Raw genomic sequence first — 16,280 nt, 5'->3', positions numbered from 1 at the left:
TCTGTGGTTTAGTGAGGATAATTTATTATAGTGGCTCAGAATTTCACTTCTCTCTCTTATTTCTCAGTTCAACCCTTATTTCAGAAGTTGAAAAACTAAATTTGCTAACTAATAGCAATTTAGAGACAGTCACTAATAACGGAGTATTATCAGCCAACGAACGTACAGCCTTTTCTGTGATGGCTCTTGCACTTCTTTCAAACTCGGTGCAGGCAGGTCCCAGCAGCAGAAAGTTCTCTGTGACTCCCAGGTACGTGCAATTCTCCAGCTCCCACTCCACTCTGCTCCCTCACAGGGTCACCGTCTCTGTGAATCCCAGATATGTCGCAGGGCTCGGTCCTCAGTGCTGATTTATATCCTCCCACTTTAGTGCTTCTGTAACGTCATGTTCCTGCTTCAAGTTGCTCCATCACATGGTCACTCCCTTTGTGACTCGGTGCTGATTCAGAGCCTCCTGCTCTGCTGTTTCTCCAACCCCAATTCCTGCTAGGCCTTGATCTTCGCTGCTGATTTATATTCTCCCGCTTTGTGCTGCTCACTGTCAGGTTCTCTCCCTTTGTGACTCCCAGGTAATAGTAGGCCTCAAGCCTCAGCTGAGATGTGTAACAGATTCTGGATTAGTGGTGCTGGAAGAACACAGCAATTCAGGCAGCCTCCGAGGACTGGCAAAAACCGAGGACAGGCAAAATCGACGTTTCGGGCAAAAGCCCTGAGATGTGTAACATCCCATTCCACGCTGCTCCCCATAGGATCGCCGCTGTGCGTGGAAGACACTGGAAAAGAGGAGGATGCGAGCGTGCAGAGGTTGTTACAGTGATTGAGTGATCTGTCAGGATGGAACAGATTATCTGCGGAAGTAGGCAGACCTGAAGTGTCTATAGCAGGTTATTGAAGATACAGGGAGAGTTGCAGGCACCGAGGGTGGCAAAGAAAATAGATACATGTGGCTTGTTGGTGACGGAGCCTTGTAAAGTCTAAAGGGCTTTTTGTGAGCTCCTTCTTGAGATGTGAAGACTTCAACAAATGCAAATTGACAGCCAGTAAGTGTTGTAAGGTACTGGAAACTGTTGGATGTTACAGAGTTAGAAGACTCGCAGTAACTGGGGGGTTACAGATGTTTAAAGCATTCGTGATGTTCAAGGACCCTCAGGCATAAGGAGGTACAGAGAATAGGAGCCTTGCAATTAATGGGTTGGCAGGTGCTGGAAGATCTAAGATGGATAAGGAGAATGAAAAGTACCAGTCCAGCACAACCAGCCGCTGAAATTCACAGAGATTTAAGGAAGGCGACCTGTGCTGTCATTGAATACAGTTATATGGCGAGTTACATGTACTGAGGGGTTATAAATTTAGAACGGAAGAGGTTTAGGTGAACAGAAATATAAACAAGAATAAAGAAATTTGAGCGATTACTAGCACAAAAGGGAATGGGGATGGTGTGACATTCTGATGAACAATAAGTGTTGTTGGCAGAGAAGGATGCCACATATACAGGAAGAGCTGTATTGTCTGTATGCATTTACAGACATGAGTGTTGTCGCACCTGCTGGAGGGGACACAGATAACAACAGTTCCAACAGCTGGTGCAGTGGTTCAGGAAGGCAGCTCACCACCACCTTCCCAGGGACAACTCCAAATCAACAATAACATACAGCAATGCTCATGACCACGAGTGAATAAATAAATAATAAATCTACAAGCAGCACTGAGGTCACTTAGGAAGGCCCTTTCAGCACCACTTCACAAACCCGGAGCAACTATACTCTGGAAGTACAGGAATTCCAGCTGCACGGGAATAAAAGCATTTCCAAGGTGCCCTCAAAACCACACTCCATCCTACCAGCACTGTGTCTGTCCCTACACCCAAAGGACCGCAATGGGTGAGGAAGGCAGCTAACCACCACCTTCTCCAGGTAATTACAGCTGGGAAGGTAATGATGGCCAAGCAAGTGATGGCCACATCCCATCAATGAATTTGTACAAGGGAAACTCATGGTCTGTTCATGTCTCCTTTGCTTCATCCACACAACCCACATTCCCATCTCGTTCTGTGTCAGCAACAAACATGGAATCAGTAGATTTTGTCCATCCATCAAATGTATCAAATCCCTTTGTGAATAGTTAGAGGTCAAGCACTAATCCATTTATTCCCACTTAGTTTTCTGTTGAAGAATTCCCAACCCATGCCAGTACATTCTCTCCAATCCCACATTTGCCAACATTGCTTATCCACCTCTTCAGTGGGACCTTGTTGAAAGGTTTCTGAAAACCCCGACAAACCATTCCTCCCTTTTATCTACTCTGCTTGTTCACAGCCAGACAGGAAAACAAATCCAGCAGGGTTTGTGAAAGTTCAGTTGCAGAACAACATGTTTGATATGAATAGAGGATTGGCTCATAAGCAGAAGAGAGTAGGTATAAAGGGGTCGTTTTCACGATGGGAACTGGTGACGAAGGGAACTCCGCAGGGGTCAGTGTTGGGGCCACGCTGTACATGTTATGCATTCACAGTCTGGGAAAAGGATGTGAGTGGGTATAAGAACGAGTTTTACAAGAATGAAATGCTTGCCATATGAGGAGCAGGTGAAGTCTCTGGGTCTGTACTTGATGAATTTTCAGAGGCGGCGGTGGCAGGATCTCATTCAAACTTACAGAACTTTGAGGTGCCTGGATATATTGGACGTGGCTGGGGGGAAGATGTTTCCTCTAGTCGGAGAGACCAGGAGCCAAGGGCACAGCTTCAGAATGAAGGCACGACCATTTAGAATGGAGATCTGGAAGAATTTATTCAGCCAGAGGGTATTGAATCTGTAGAATGATTCCTGCTGTAGGGAGGGTTTTAGAGGAGGGTGACATTTATTCAGATAGGGCTACAAGCGCTGGAGAAGGTTACGGAGATGACTAGATGGATGGATATACTAGAGGAGCTTACATTGACAGGGTGTGTGATAGTGATGGGAGAATGTTACACAGATAGTGACTCTTGTAGGAACTGGATTGGGAGAGTCACAGGCATTGGACTGGGTTCTACAGGTTTGGAGTATTGCAGTGACCTGAGAGGATTACACAGATATGGAGGATTGTGGGGTGTCCACATGTTGAGAGGATTTCTGGAAGAGGTTACACCAAAAAGGAGGGATGTTGGAGCTGTCGTAGTTTACATAGATTGGGAGGTTTGGAGCTGTTTAATTGTTAGAGGGATATTTTTAGGGTCAGTAATATGGAACGCAGAGGGAGAGTTTAGATGTTATTTCATTCCCGACAGTATGGAAACGGCACTTCGGCCCAACAAGTCCACACCATCTCTCCAAAGAGTAATCCACCCAGACCCATTTCCCTCTGACTGAAGCACCTAACGCTATGGGCAGTTTCGAATGGCCAATTCACCTGACCTGCACATCTTTGGACTGTGGGAGAATGACGGGGCACCTGGGGGAAACCCATGCAGACACAGAGAGAATGTGCTAACTCCATGCAGACAATCCCCCAAGACTAGAATCGAACCTGGGTCCCTGGCGTTGTGAGGCAGCAGTGCTCACCACTGAACTGCCATGTCACCTAACCTGCAGAGTTACACACAGAGAGGGTGTTTGAGGTGCAGGGAGGAGCGCACAGAGATGGGGAGTGTTGTTTCCGCTGTAAAAGGGTCTGGAGGTGTTTACCCAGATAAGAAGGTCGGAAGGCATGGGAGATGGTTCCAGAAGTCGTGTAGTGCTGGATGCCAGGAGACAGGAATGGGATCGGACCTGCAGAAGGTTACAGTGATATCATGTTCTCCTGGGGCTTGAGGAAGGTACATAGGGGGGTATTTTGGTCCGGGCTGGAGGATTTTACAGAGACAGGATGGACTGCAGTTATTGTGGAAAACTACAGAAATAGAGATTATTGTACTGACTGCAGGATGGGATTATTGAGATGGGCATGTTATCGAGACTGGAGCAATTTACAAATAGGGAGAGTCGCCAGCATTGGAGTAGGTTTCAAATATACAGCAGGATAATGGGAGGGGTGGAGGTTACAGAAATAGGAACTTTTCTGGCAATTACAACCATTCAAGGCATTGGTGCAGATGAGATGGACCAGAAGGTGTGTTTCCTTGCTGTATGACTCTATCACATGACAAGTAACCGTGTGAGAGGGAGAATAGGGAACAGAAAGATCCCAGGTTTCAACACCAAATTATTAAGGGAGGCCTCCTTTCCCAGATGTTGTCCTGATGCTCACTAAGACAGCACAGGCCTGGATGGATAACTGTTATCTTCCTATATTGTCATAGGAAGGCTCAGAACTGCAGTGATGCAAGTTAGCAAGAGAGTGAAGATTGAGCCTGGGCCCTTCATGATCTGCTTCACCCTTCAGCACTGTATCTGTGTCAGGTCTTCTGGACCAAACTTCGATCCCTTAAATTCGCTCTGCGCTGTTCACTGTGAGTGATCTTACCTCGCTGCAGATTTATTGCAGACGCCAGATCTCCCTGCCCTCCGGCTGACCAACTGTGTTCAATGCGATGATCGATGAAACACCCAGCAGTTGGGAAGTTTATTGAGTCAGGATTGTCCTGAATATATGCAGGAGACAGAGAAATAGACAGAATGGGAAATTAGACTGATCCAGTGAGGGTTACACATAGAGAATGGCACTGAGTCCCACAGAGATCTGGAAAATCCCAGTCTCCATCCCTGCGTTGCCTCGTCTCCCAGGAGTTCAGAATTCTGTTGGCTCAGGATCTGGAGTAACTACAAAAGCTGCAGTCACCGGCAGCAATTAGACCCTCACAGTGACAGATATCATATGGAGAGATACTGGATGATAGCACCAGATTGCTGGAAGGTGTCAGGATCAAACCACGGTCAAGAAGAAGGGGTTTGATTCACGGTGCACTGAGATCAGTGCTCAGGGATGAGGGAGCTATCATTGGCCAGGCGATTGTCTAACATTACTCTCACTAGCCTGTTAATCCAGAATTTAATGCCAGTGGCAGGGAAAAGCATCTGAATGTTCAATATTCGCTCAGGAAGGAAATCAGTGGTAGGCAGCTGGTCTGACCTACACATGACTCCAGACCCAGAACAATGGAGTTGACTTTAAATTACCATTTGTATTAGTCTAGTAAGGCACTCAGCTCAAGGACAGCTTGGGGATGGGCATGAAATGCTGGCCAGCTAGAGACAGCAAAATCCTACGAGTGAATTAAAAACAACATCGTTGGGACCAGTGTCCTTGCCAATCATGTTGGTAGGTTTATGGACAGGGTTTTAAGCTAACACGGAGGATACAGGGACAGGGTTCAGGTGAAAGGAGCTTTCCAAATCCAAAGAGAAAAGGTGATGCATCGGAACAACATGGGGATGTGATTGAAGACAAGCAGAAAGGAACAGGAAGGGACAGAGTTTAACTAAAACTGTACATCAGTGAATTGGTTTGCGACAGGACATTGTGGGAAAGAATAAATTATATATATATATTTTGGAATTGCCAAAGTATCTGCAATAAGGTAATAGACTTGTGGCACAGAGATAAATGGGATTTAGTCAGCAGAGAGATGTGGTTACAGGGTGAACAAAAGGTGGAACGTAAATATATAGTGGTGCACAACCTTGTGGGATCTCAGGCAGAATGGGAGTACAGGATGGGTAACCCTGACAGTAATCAATAACAATTGCATTACAGAGAAAGAATTTGGCCTCAGATGATGTGACTGAATCAGCCTGAATGTGAATTCTGGGTCCTATTTGTCACAAACACAAACAGAAGAACTTTTGTTTTCAGCTGCCTAGCAGCATCTCATTGTTCCTCTCTGCATTAAACAGGAATTCATTGGAATTTGTAACAAAGGCATTATGATAGTTTTAGGAGACTTCAATCTTTGCATGATCTGGGACAGTCACACTGACAAGAGTGATATGATTAGAGCTCCTCTTTGAATGTTTTTTTTCAGTGTTCCTTGAATAGCATATTGTGCAGATGGATAGGGATATCATGATCTCAGAGTGACCGTTGAGTGATGAAGCTGAGTGAAGGTGTGATGTCACACAGAGATCCTCCAGGAGATTGCAATATATTAGAATTCAAAGAGACTGTAATTTTTCAAATGACATAAGCAGACACGAGCATCAGAAACACAGCCAATTACATGAGTTTGAGGGGAGAACGAACCAAGATCAACAGAGGAAACAGTCTGAAATGTCAGGCTGTAAATGAACAGTTGAAAAAAAAAGAATCATAGAGTAATAGAGATGCACAGCAGAGAAACAGACCCCTCGGTCCAATTCGTCCACGCCAACCAGGTATCATAACCATTCTCGTTCCATTTACCGGCACTTATCCCACTAAACCCTTCCTATTCATATATCCATCCAGATGTCTTTTAAATGCTGTAAGTTTACTTCACTCCACCACTTACTCTGGCAGTTGATTCCGTACACACAGCACCGTCTGCGTAAAAAAGTTGCCCCTTAGGTCCCTTTCAAATCTTTCACCTCTCCGCCCTGAACTTATGCCCTCAAGTTCTGGACTCCCCCATCCCAGGGAAGCGACCTTGTCTGTTTATCCTATCCATGCCCCTCCTGACTTTATAAATCTCTATAAGGCCACCCCTCAACCTCTGACACTCCAGGGAAAACAGCCCCAGTCGATTCAGCCTCTCCCTGTGGCTCAAATGCTCCAACCCGGGCAACATCCTTGTAAATCTTTTCTGAACCCTTTGAAGTTTCAAAACATCCTTCCGATAGGAATGAGACCAGAGTTGCACGCATATTCCAACAGTGGCCAAACAAGTGTCCTGTACAGCCGCAAAATGATCTCCCAACTCGTATACTCGATACTCTGACCAATAAAGGAAAGCATACCAAACGCCTTCTTTACTATCTTATCTACCTGCGACTCCACTATCAAGGAACTATGAACCTGCACTCCAAGGTCTCTTTGTTCAGCAACACTCCCAAGGACCTTACCATTAAGTGTATAAGTCCTGTGAGGATTTGCTTTTCCAAAATGAAGCACCTCACATTTATCTAAATTAATCTCCATCTGCCATTCCTCACTCCATTGACCCATCTGATAAACAGGAGACGTTGAGGTCTGCAGCTGCTGGCGATCGGAGTTGAGAGTGTAGTGCTGGAAAAGCACAGCAGGTCAGGCAGCATCCGAGGCGCAGGAAAGTCGACGTTTCGCGCAGGAGCCCTGCGTCAGGAATGAGGCTGGGAGGTTCGGGGGTGGAGAGATAAATGGGAAGGGGATGGGGTTGGGGTGAAGGTAGCTGAGAGTGCAATAGGTGTTTGGATATGGGGTAAGAGTTCTAAGTCAAAGAGAAGGGTGGAGCAGATTGGTGGGAAGGAAGATTGACAGGTGGGACAGGTCATGAGGGTGGTGCTGAGCTGGAAGGTTGGAACTGCGGTAAGTGAGGAAGGGGAAATGAGGAAACTGGTGAAGTCCACATTGCTGCCATGGGGTTAAAGGGTCCCAAGGCAAAAGAAAAGGCGTTCTTCCTCCAGGCGTCGGGTGGTGAGGGAGTGGCGGTTGGAGGAGGCCCAGGACCTGTATGTTCTCGGCAGAGTGGGTGGGGGAGTTGAAATGTTTGGCAACAGGTCATTGGGTTGATTTTCAGGTATCCTGGAGACTTTTTGTGAAGTGCGCTGTGAGAAGGCGCCCAGTCTCCTCATTGAGGACATGGGACACCTTCTCACAGAGCAGGTTAGAGAACACCTCCGGACACCGGCACCAATCAGTCCCACCGCCCTGTTGGGCAGGATTCGAACCTGTGTGGGCAAGCCCCAATGGTTTTCTAACCCATCGCCGAAACCACATGACGACAACTACATGCTTACAGAGGTTATAGAGCTAATGAGGATTGTAGGGACTGGAAGAGGTTTCACAGTTTAAGAATGGAGTGGGGACTGGAGGAAAATACCAAAATAGGGAGGATTTACGTTTGAAGGAATCTGCAGAAAAATTTTACAGGGTTAATGCAGGATTCTTGATAGTGAGGAGTAGCAGAAAAATCTTGGATCAATGTCCAGGGATCCTTCACAGTTGCGAACCAAGTTGTTAGGGTTGTTAAGAAAGCCAATGATGTGTCGGCTTTCATTTTCAGGGGCCTTGGGTTTAAGAGCTGTGAGGTTATGTTGCAGCTCGATACATCCTGTGGTTAGACCAAAATTGTAATATTGTGTTCAGTTCTGGTTGCCTCATTACAGAAAACAATGGAAGTTTTGGAGAGGTTGCAGAGGAGATTTATCAGGATGTTGCCTGGTCTGGAGGGGAGGTCTAACGAAGGAAGGTTGAGGGAGCCAGGGCTTTTCATTTTGGAATGAAAAAGGATGAGAAGTGACTTGATAGAGGTACGAGATTATGAGAGGCAGACATAGGGTGGGTGGCCTGAGATTTTTCCCAGTGCGAAAATGGCTATAACTAGGGGGCAAAATTGTAAGGTAATTGGAGGAAGGTTGAAGTGAGATGTCAGAGGTAGATTCTTTTCACAGAGTGTGGCGGGTGAGTGGAATGTATTGCCAGTGTGGGTGGTAGATTCAGATACATAAGGGACACTTAAGTAATTTTTAGATAGACACATGAATGATAGCAAAATTAATTTCTCAAAATGGAGACCTTTGACCAGTGGTGTTCCACAGGGATCCGTGCTGGGACCACTGTTGCTTGTGATACATATCAATGATTTGGTCGAAGGTATTGGTTCCTCGATTAGCAGGTTGCAGTTGACACTAAGATTGGTGGAGTAGCAGATAGAGAAGGGGGCTGTCAGAAAATACAGCAGAATATAGATAGATTGGAGAGGCGTGCTGGGAAATGGCAGATGGAGTTCAATCCGGACAAATGCGAGGTGATGCATTTCAGATGATCTAATTGGAAAGTGAACTATACAGTAAATGGAAAAGTTCTGGGGAAAATTGCTGTGCAGAAAGATCTGGGTATTCAGGCCCATTGTTCCTTAAATGTGGAAACGCAGGACAGTAAATTGGTCACGGCGGCATATGGCATGCTTTCCTTTATTCGAAGGGCTGTCGCCTACAAAAGTTAACAGGTCACGTTACAGTTTTATAGGGCTTTGATTCGGTCACATTTAGAATATTACATACAGTTCTGGTCGCCACATTACCAAAAGGAGGTGCATGCTTTGGAAAGGGTGCAGAGGATGTTCACCAGGAAGTTATCTGGTATAGAGGGCGCTAGTAATGAGGAACAATTGATTATATTCGGATTATTTTCGTTAGAAAGATGAAGGTTGACTAGGGACCTGATTGAGGTCTCCAAAATCATGGGATGTATCGATAGGATGGATAGCAAGATGCTTTTTTCCCCAGAGTGCGGAACTCAATTACTAGGGGTCACGAGTTCAAAGCGAGAGGCAGAAGGTTTAGGACAGATACGCTGGAACGATCTTTATGCAGAGGGTGATGGGGACCTGGGACGCGTGGCCAGCAGAGGTGGTACAGCCGGGAACGATAACGTCTCTTAAGATGTATCCAGACAAATGCATGAATAGGCAGGGAGCAAAGGGGTACAGATCCTCACAAAATAGGCGACAGGTTTCGACAGAGGATCTGGATTGGCGGAGGCTTAGAGGACTGAAGAGCCTGTTCCTGTGCTGTGATTCTTTTGGTCCTTGAATGGTTTGCAGGTTAGATTGATCTTAGAGACGGGTAAAAGATGGACACAATATTGAGGGCTGAAGGGCCTGTACTATGCTGTACTGTTCTGTGTTCTAAATAGGGAGGGTTACAATGACAGGAAGAGGTTTCGGGAGGCTGGAGAAGATGGTATCTGAATGAATAGATACATTAGGCAGGTTTACTAGGATTGTCCGCGGTAACAGAGACAGCAATGATCTGATCTGGTGCAGACGACCCAGACTGGGAGAGTTGTGTGGACTGGAGGTGGTTTCTCAGGGAGGAAGACCATAGAGCCACAGGGTGTTACAGAAATGGGGAGAGCTATAGGGCCTGCAGGAGTTCGTGGAGATGGGGAGGTTGGGAGGGATGGGCAGTTTACAGGGAGAAGGAAGTTGGTAGGATGGAGGGGTTTACACAGGCAGGGAGGGTTTTCTGTTAATGGAGCGGATGACCGAGATTAAGTAGGTTGTACAGACTGGAGGACCAAACAGAGATATGGAGGGTAGTCGTGATTATAGGAAGGTTTCCTTCTGCAGATTATTTAGATATGAAGGGTGTGGAGACTGACAGATACTCCAGAAGGGCAGTAACTTTGGTTGGAGACAGTTTCACAGATAAGGGAGCATTAGTAACTTCCTCCAGTTTGGTCAAAGTGGGAAGCGTCGTATGGGAGGATGACATTTACTCAGATAGGGGTGTAAGAGCTGGAGAAGGTTATGGAGAGGAGTAACTGGATGGAGATACAGAAGGAGCTCACATTGATAGGGTGTGTGTTAGCGATGGGATGATGTTACACAGATAGTGAGTCTTTTCAGAACTGTATCGAGAGAATCGTAGGCTTTCAGTGGATTCTACAGATCGGGAGTGCTGAAGGGACCTCTGAGGATTGTAAAGTCTCCACCGAGCAATCGTGTCTTTAGGACTGGAAGAGATTACGTAGATACAGAAACATTGAAGACAATATGTGCCTTCTTTTTATTGAACAGAGCCTCAATATCCCCCATCAGACAGGGATCCCTAAACCTGCCAGCTTTTCCCTTCACTCAATCAGAGACATATTGGATTCTTCAGATCACACTTTTCAAAGCCTTCCATTTGCCAGTCATTCCTTTTCCTTCACACAGACTAACCCAGTTCATGGGAACATGATGTGGTGGAGCCGGTGTTGGACTGAGATGAACAACCTTAAAAATCTCACAAAACCAGCTTACAGTCCAAAAGGTTTATTTGGAAGCACTAGATGTCAGAGCACTGCTTCATCGGGTGGAGCACAATCATAAGGCACAGAATTTATAACAACAGGATAGCAGTGTCATGGAATGTAATATCAAATCTTTAAGAATGATAACCTGCACTTCAAAAGCTGGTGCTTCGCAATAAACCTGTTGGACTATAACTGGTGTTGTGTGATTTTTAATTCACCCAATCAACCTCTGCTCGATCCTGCCAAATGGCCCCAAAAGTAGCCCCACGCCAGTTTAAGACCTTAATATATGGACCTGCCTGATCTTTTTCAATATCTATGTTAAACTAAGACAGCTGTGGTCACTGGACATAAAGTGCTCTGCGACTGCCACTTCAGTCACTTGCCCGACCCGGTTTTCTGAGGGGAGATCTCATTTGAAGCCGCCTGAGTAGAGTGCAGCCCTCTACATATTGATCTCGGAAACTTTCTTCGACACATTTGACAAATTACACCCCATACGGGCCTTTTACACTCTGGGTGGTCCGGTCAATACAGGGGAAGTTAAAATCTCCAACCAATACTGCCCTATTATTTCTTTCGGTACCTGCAATCTCTCTTCACATCTGCTCCTCTAGTACTACTGGCTAATTGGGGGTCCAGAACAATATCCCAGCAGACTGACCATCCTTTTTTTGTTTGTAATTTCTAAACATATGGCCTCATTTGATCACCGCGAAAGGGTATCCTCTCGAAGCACTGTTGTTATGTCCTCCCTAAACAAAAGGCCACCTCCTCCTCCTCACTTACTTGTCCTTCTGTCCCGCCTGTAGCTTCTGTATCCTGGAACACGGAGCTGCCAGTCCGGCCCTTCTCTCAGCCATGTTTTTTTTATGTCTATAATATCCATGTACCCAGAGCCAATCCATGCGCTGAGGACATCTCCCTTACCAGTCAGGCCTTGTGCATTGAAATAAATGCGCGTTAAATCAAAAGTCTTTTCCATCCCTTGACTGTGCCCCTCGATGTCTTCGATAGAAAAATTGCTCTCGATGGCTGATGCATTATCACTTGACTGGTCAATGGGCCTTCTCTTACTCAGAGTCCAAAACCCAGCCAAACTAGTTTAAACCCTCTGGGGTAAGACAAACAAATCTCCCCCAGGGATACTGATGCCCCTCTGGTTCAAGTCAAACCCGCCACCCTTGTTCTGGTAAAGGAGGAGATTGCTGGAACTCGTGGATATATTTAATAATTTGCTGGCTACGGGTAAAGTGCCGAATGACTGGAGGATAACTAACGTGGTTCCTTTATTCAGAAAGGGAAGCAGGGATACGCCAGGTAATTACAAGCAGATAGTCTGACAGCAGGGAGAGGGAAATTATTGGACACAATTCTGAGGGACAGAATGAATCAACATTTGGAAAGGCAGAGATCGATTATGGATACTCATCACGGATTTGGTAGAGTAAGATCCTCTCCCAAATTCAGCTGAGATATTTATTCGAAATTACGATTGAGGATTTTGATGAGGGCAGTGCAGAATATGTGGGTTACATGGAGTTCATTAAGGCATTTGACAAGGTTCCACATGGAACGCTGGTCCAACAGACCAATGGGATCCAAGACAATTTGGTAACCTGGATGCACAACGGTGGAGGGTAAGTTTTGTGTTTGAAATTCTTTCACCAGCGGGTGTACCACAGGGATCTGTGCAGCAATCAGTTCTGGTTATTATAGAGCATAGAACATAGAAAAGTGCAGCACAGAACAGGCCCTTAGGCCCATGAAGTTGTGCCGAGACTTAATCCTAATGTAAAATATAGTAACTTAACCTATGCACCCCTCAACTCTTTCCTATCCATGTGCATGTCCAGCAGTCGCGAAAATGTCCCCAATGAATCTCCTTCCACCACCTCAGCTGGCAACACATTCCATGCATTCACAACTATCTGCGTAAAGAACCTACCTCTGATATCTCCATTATACCTTCCTCCTAATATCTTCAAACTATGACTCATCGTAACAGTCAATCCTGCCCTGGGGAAATGTATCTGTCTATTGACTCTATCTATTACTCTAATTATTTTGAACAGTATTATGTACATTAATAACTCAATGTGAAAGCACAAGGTATGATTTGTAAGTTTGCAGATGACATGAAAGGTGAGGCTGTTGTCCACAGTGTGGGGGATGGTCTCAGGCTACAATCTGAAGGTTGAGGACAGAACAGGTGATGAGAGAGGAGGGGTATTGGAGTTTCTGATCAGTGAAAACATTACTGCATTAATTAGACAGGATATTCCTGGGGATCGCCCAGTGAAGATATAATGGTGCAACTGAGAAATGAGAATGGGTTATCAGTTTGATATGACTGTACTACAGGCCCCCAACAGTCAGCGAGAATTTGAGCAGCAAATATAACGGGAGATCTCAGATATCTGTAAGAATGATAGGGCTGTAATGGTCAGGGATTTTAACTTTCCAAACCTAGACTCGGACTGCTAGAGATTGTTCAGAGTTTGGATGCCAGGAATTTGTTCGGCATGTACAAGAAAGCTGTCCCAGTCAAAATGTAAATGGTCGGACTGCAGGAAGAGGTAAAACCTGACCTCGCCTTGGGAAACAAAGTAGTGAAAGGGACTGAGTTGTTAGTGGGATAATACTTTGGCAAAGTGATCACAATCGTCTTAGTTGGAAAATAGCGATGGAAAAGACAAACCTGGTCCACAAGCTAAAGATCAAAACTGGCCTTTCCTCAATCCAGATGTTATTAGTCAAGAGCGTTTAACAATTGATTGTGGAGGCTATGTACAGGAAAAGGGACGTTAGGCAGGTGGGAAGCTTTCAAAAGGGAGTTAAAATGGGAGTTCAGAGCCAACATATTCCTGTTAGCGTGAATGACAATGCTGACACAAGTAGGAAACTCTGGATGACTGGGGGTATTGAGGTTCTTTTAGATTAGATTAGATTACAGTGTGGAAACAGGCCCTTCGGCCCAACAAGTCCACACCGACCCGCCGAAGCGAAACCCACCCATACCCCTACATTTACCCCTTACCTAACACTACGGGCAATTTAGTATGGCCAATTCACCTGACCCTGCCCATCTTTGGACTGTGGGAGGAAACCGGAGCACCCGGAGGAAACCCACGCAGACACGGGGAGAACGTGCAAACTCCACACAGTCAGTCGCCTGAGGCGGGAATTGAACCCGGGTCTCTGGCGCTGTGAGGCAGCAGTGCTAACCACTGTGCCACCGTGCCGCCCACATGGTCAACGAAAAGGGGACACATGTCACATATAGCCAGCTGGATTAAGGGAATCCATCGAAGAACATTGCGGGTGGAGTAATTCACTTAAGAGCCAAAGCAGGAGGGCACAAAGGGGACCACAAAAAGTGTTGGTAGATCAGGCTGAGCAAGATCCAAAGAAATTCTACAAGTATATTAACAATAGGAGACTAACTAGGGGCAGGGTATGGCTCCTTGAAGATGAATGGGGCAATCCAAGTGTGGAACTACAGGAGATGGGTGAGATCCTAAACGAAAATATCATGTTTGAACTTACTGTGGAGAAAGACAAGCGATGTCAGGGAAATAAACAGTGATGTCTTCACAAGACTCCACATAACAGGAGGTACTGGAGGTTTTTAAATGCATATAAGGGAGACAATTCCATGGGAACTAATCAAGCATATCCCAGAATATGGTGTGAAGCTCAGGAAGAAATTGTGTGTCCCATAAAGAGATTTTTCTATCACTGACAGCCATGGGTGATGAGCAGGGAGCCGGGAGGGTGGTAATGTTGTGCCAGTGTTTAGGAAAGGCTGCAAGGGAAAGCCAGGGAGATAAACACCAATTAGCTTGATGTCAGTGGTGCGTACATTGTTGGAAACGACTCTGCGGGACAGGAGTTACATGCATATGCAACGGTAAGGATTGATTAGGGATAGTCAGCGCAGCTTTGGAGTACTGCATAGAATTCTGATCATCCTGATTGAAGAAGCATTTCCTGAAACTGTAAATGGAGCAAATATTGAAGAAGATGTTACTGATACTGGAGGGTTTGACAGAATCTGAGATGCTGGATCTGCTGGAAAGCAACATTGGGGGATGAGATATATTTGGCAGATAAGTCTAAGGAGAATGCAAATAATTTTCTACAGCATACAACTACACAAAAACAACTGAACAAACACTAGGGCTCCTCAAAGATCAGTGAGGTCATCCAAGTGTAGACAACAGGAGATGGGCGAGGGCCTAAATGAAAATTTCATGTCAAAACGTACTGCGGACAAAGACTAGGAAACAAAGGGAAGAAACAGTGATGGCTTGTAAAGAGTCCCCATTACAGAAGAGGTGGTGCTGGAGGTCTTAGAACACAAATGTAGAGAAAGCCCTAGATCCTGAACAAATGTATCCCAGAACATTGTGGCAAAGTAGTGGCAGGGACACGAGCAGAAATATTTATATCATTGTCTTTCGCATTTCCATTAGGTGTAGGTGGCTGAGGGGTGACCTTGTAAAGGTTTAGAAAACCATGACTGGCACAGGAAGTTGATTAGCCAACGTCTTTACCCCAGGGTAGTGGATTCCATAAGTAGATGGGATTGAATTGCAGAAAGAGAAGGTGTTAGCAATTCTGGCAAGTGTAAAAATCGGTAAGTCCACTGGGCCAGATGAGATTTATCCTTGGCTTCTCTGGGAAGCCAGGAGTGTGATTGGCGAGACTTTGCCTTTGATCTTTTTGCCTTCATTGTCTACGGGAATAGTGCCAGAAGGCTAGAGGACAACAAATGTTGTCCCCTTGTCCATGAAAGGGAATAGAGACAACCCTGGTAATTATAGACCTGTGAGCCTTACTTTGATTCTGGGTAAAGTGTTGGGAAGGTGTGTAAAAGCTAGCATTTATAACCATCTGGAGATGAATAAGTTGATGAGGGATAGTCAGCACGGTTTTGTGAAGGGTCGGTCATGTCTCGCAAACCTTATTGACTTCGTTGAGGTGACCAAACAGGTGGATGTGCGTAAAGCAGATCTTGGCAGTGCAGATGAACAGAGAGATCACTGTGTCCATGTACATAGATCCTTGAAAGTTGCCACCCAGGTTGATAGGGTTGTTAAGAAGGCATTCAGCATGTGAGCTTTTATTGGTACAGGGATGGAGTTTCAGAACCATGAGATAATGCTGCAGTTGTACAGAACTCTGGTGCAGCCACATCTGGAGAGTTGCCTCTGGTTCAGATCACCGCATTAGATGAAAGATGTGAAAGATTTGGAAAGGGTTCCAAGGAGATTTACTAGGATGTTACCTGGTACGGAGGGAAGGAGTTCATAACCTCCAGTTATGAGGAAGTCTGAGGGACTTGAATCTGTTTTTGTTTGAGAGAAGACATTTGAGGCCAATTGATTGAGACATACATGATAATTCGAGGGTGAGATGGGTTGGACAGTGAGAGCCTTTTCCCT

Source organism: Chiloscyllium plagiosum, unplaced genomic scaffold (genome assembly GCF_037043375.1).
Source record: "Chiloscyllium plagiosum isolate Xiang-an unplaced genomic scaffold, Cpla_swu_hap1 HiC_scaffold_46, whole genome shotgun sequence".
NCBI classification, from domain to species: Eukaryota; Metazoa; Chordata; class Chondrichthyes; order Orectolobiformes; family Hemiscylliidae; genus Chiloscyllium; species Chiloscyllium plagiosum.
Note: the sequence above shows the minus strand (reverse complement) of the source record.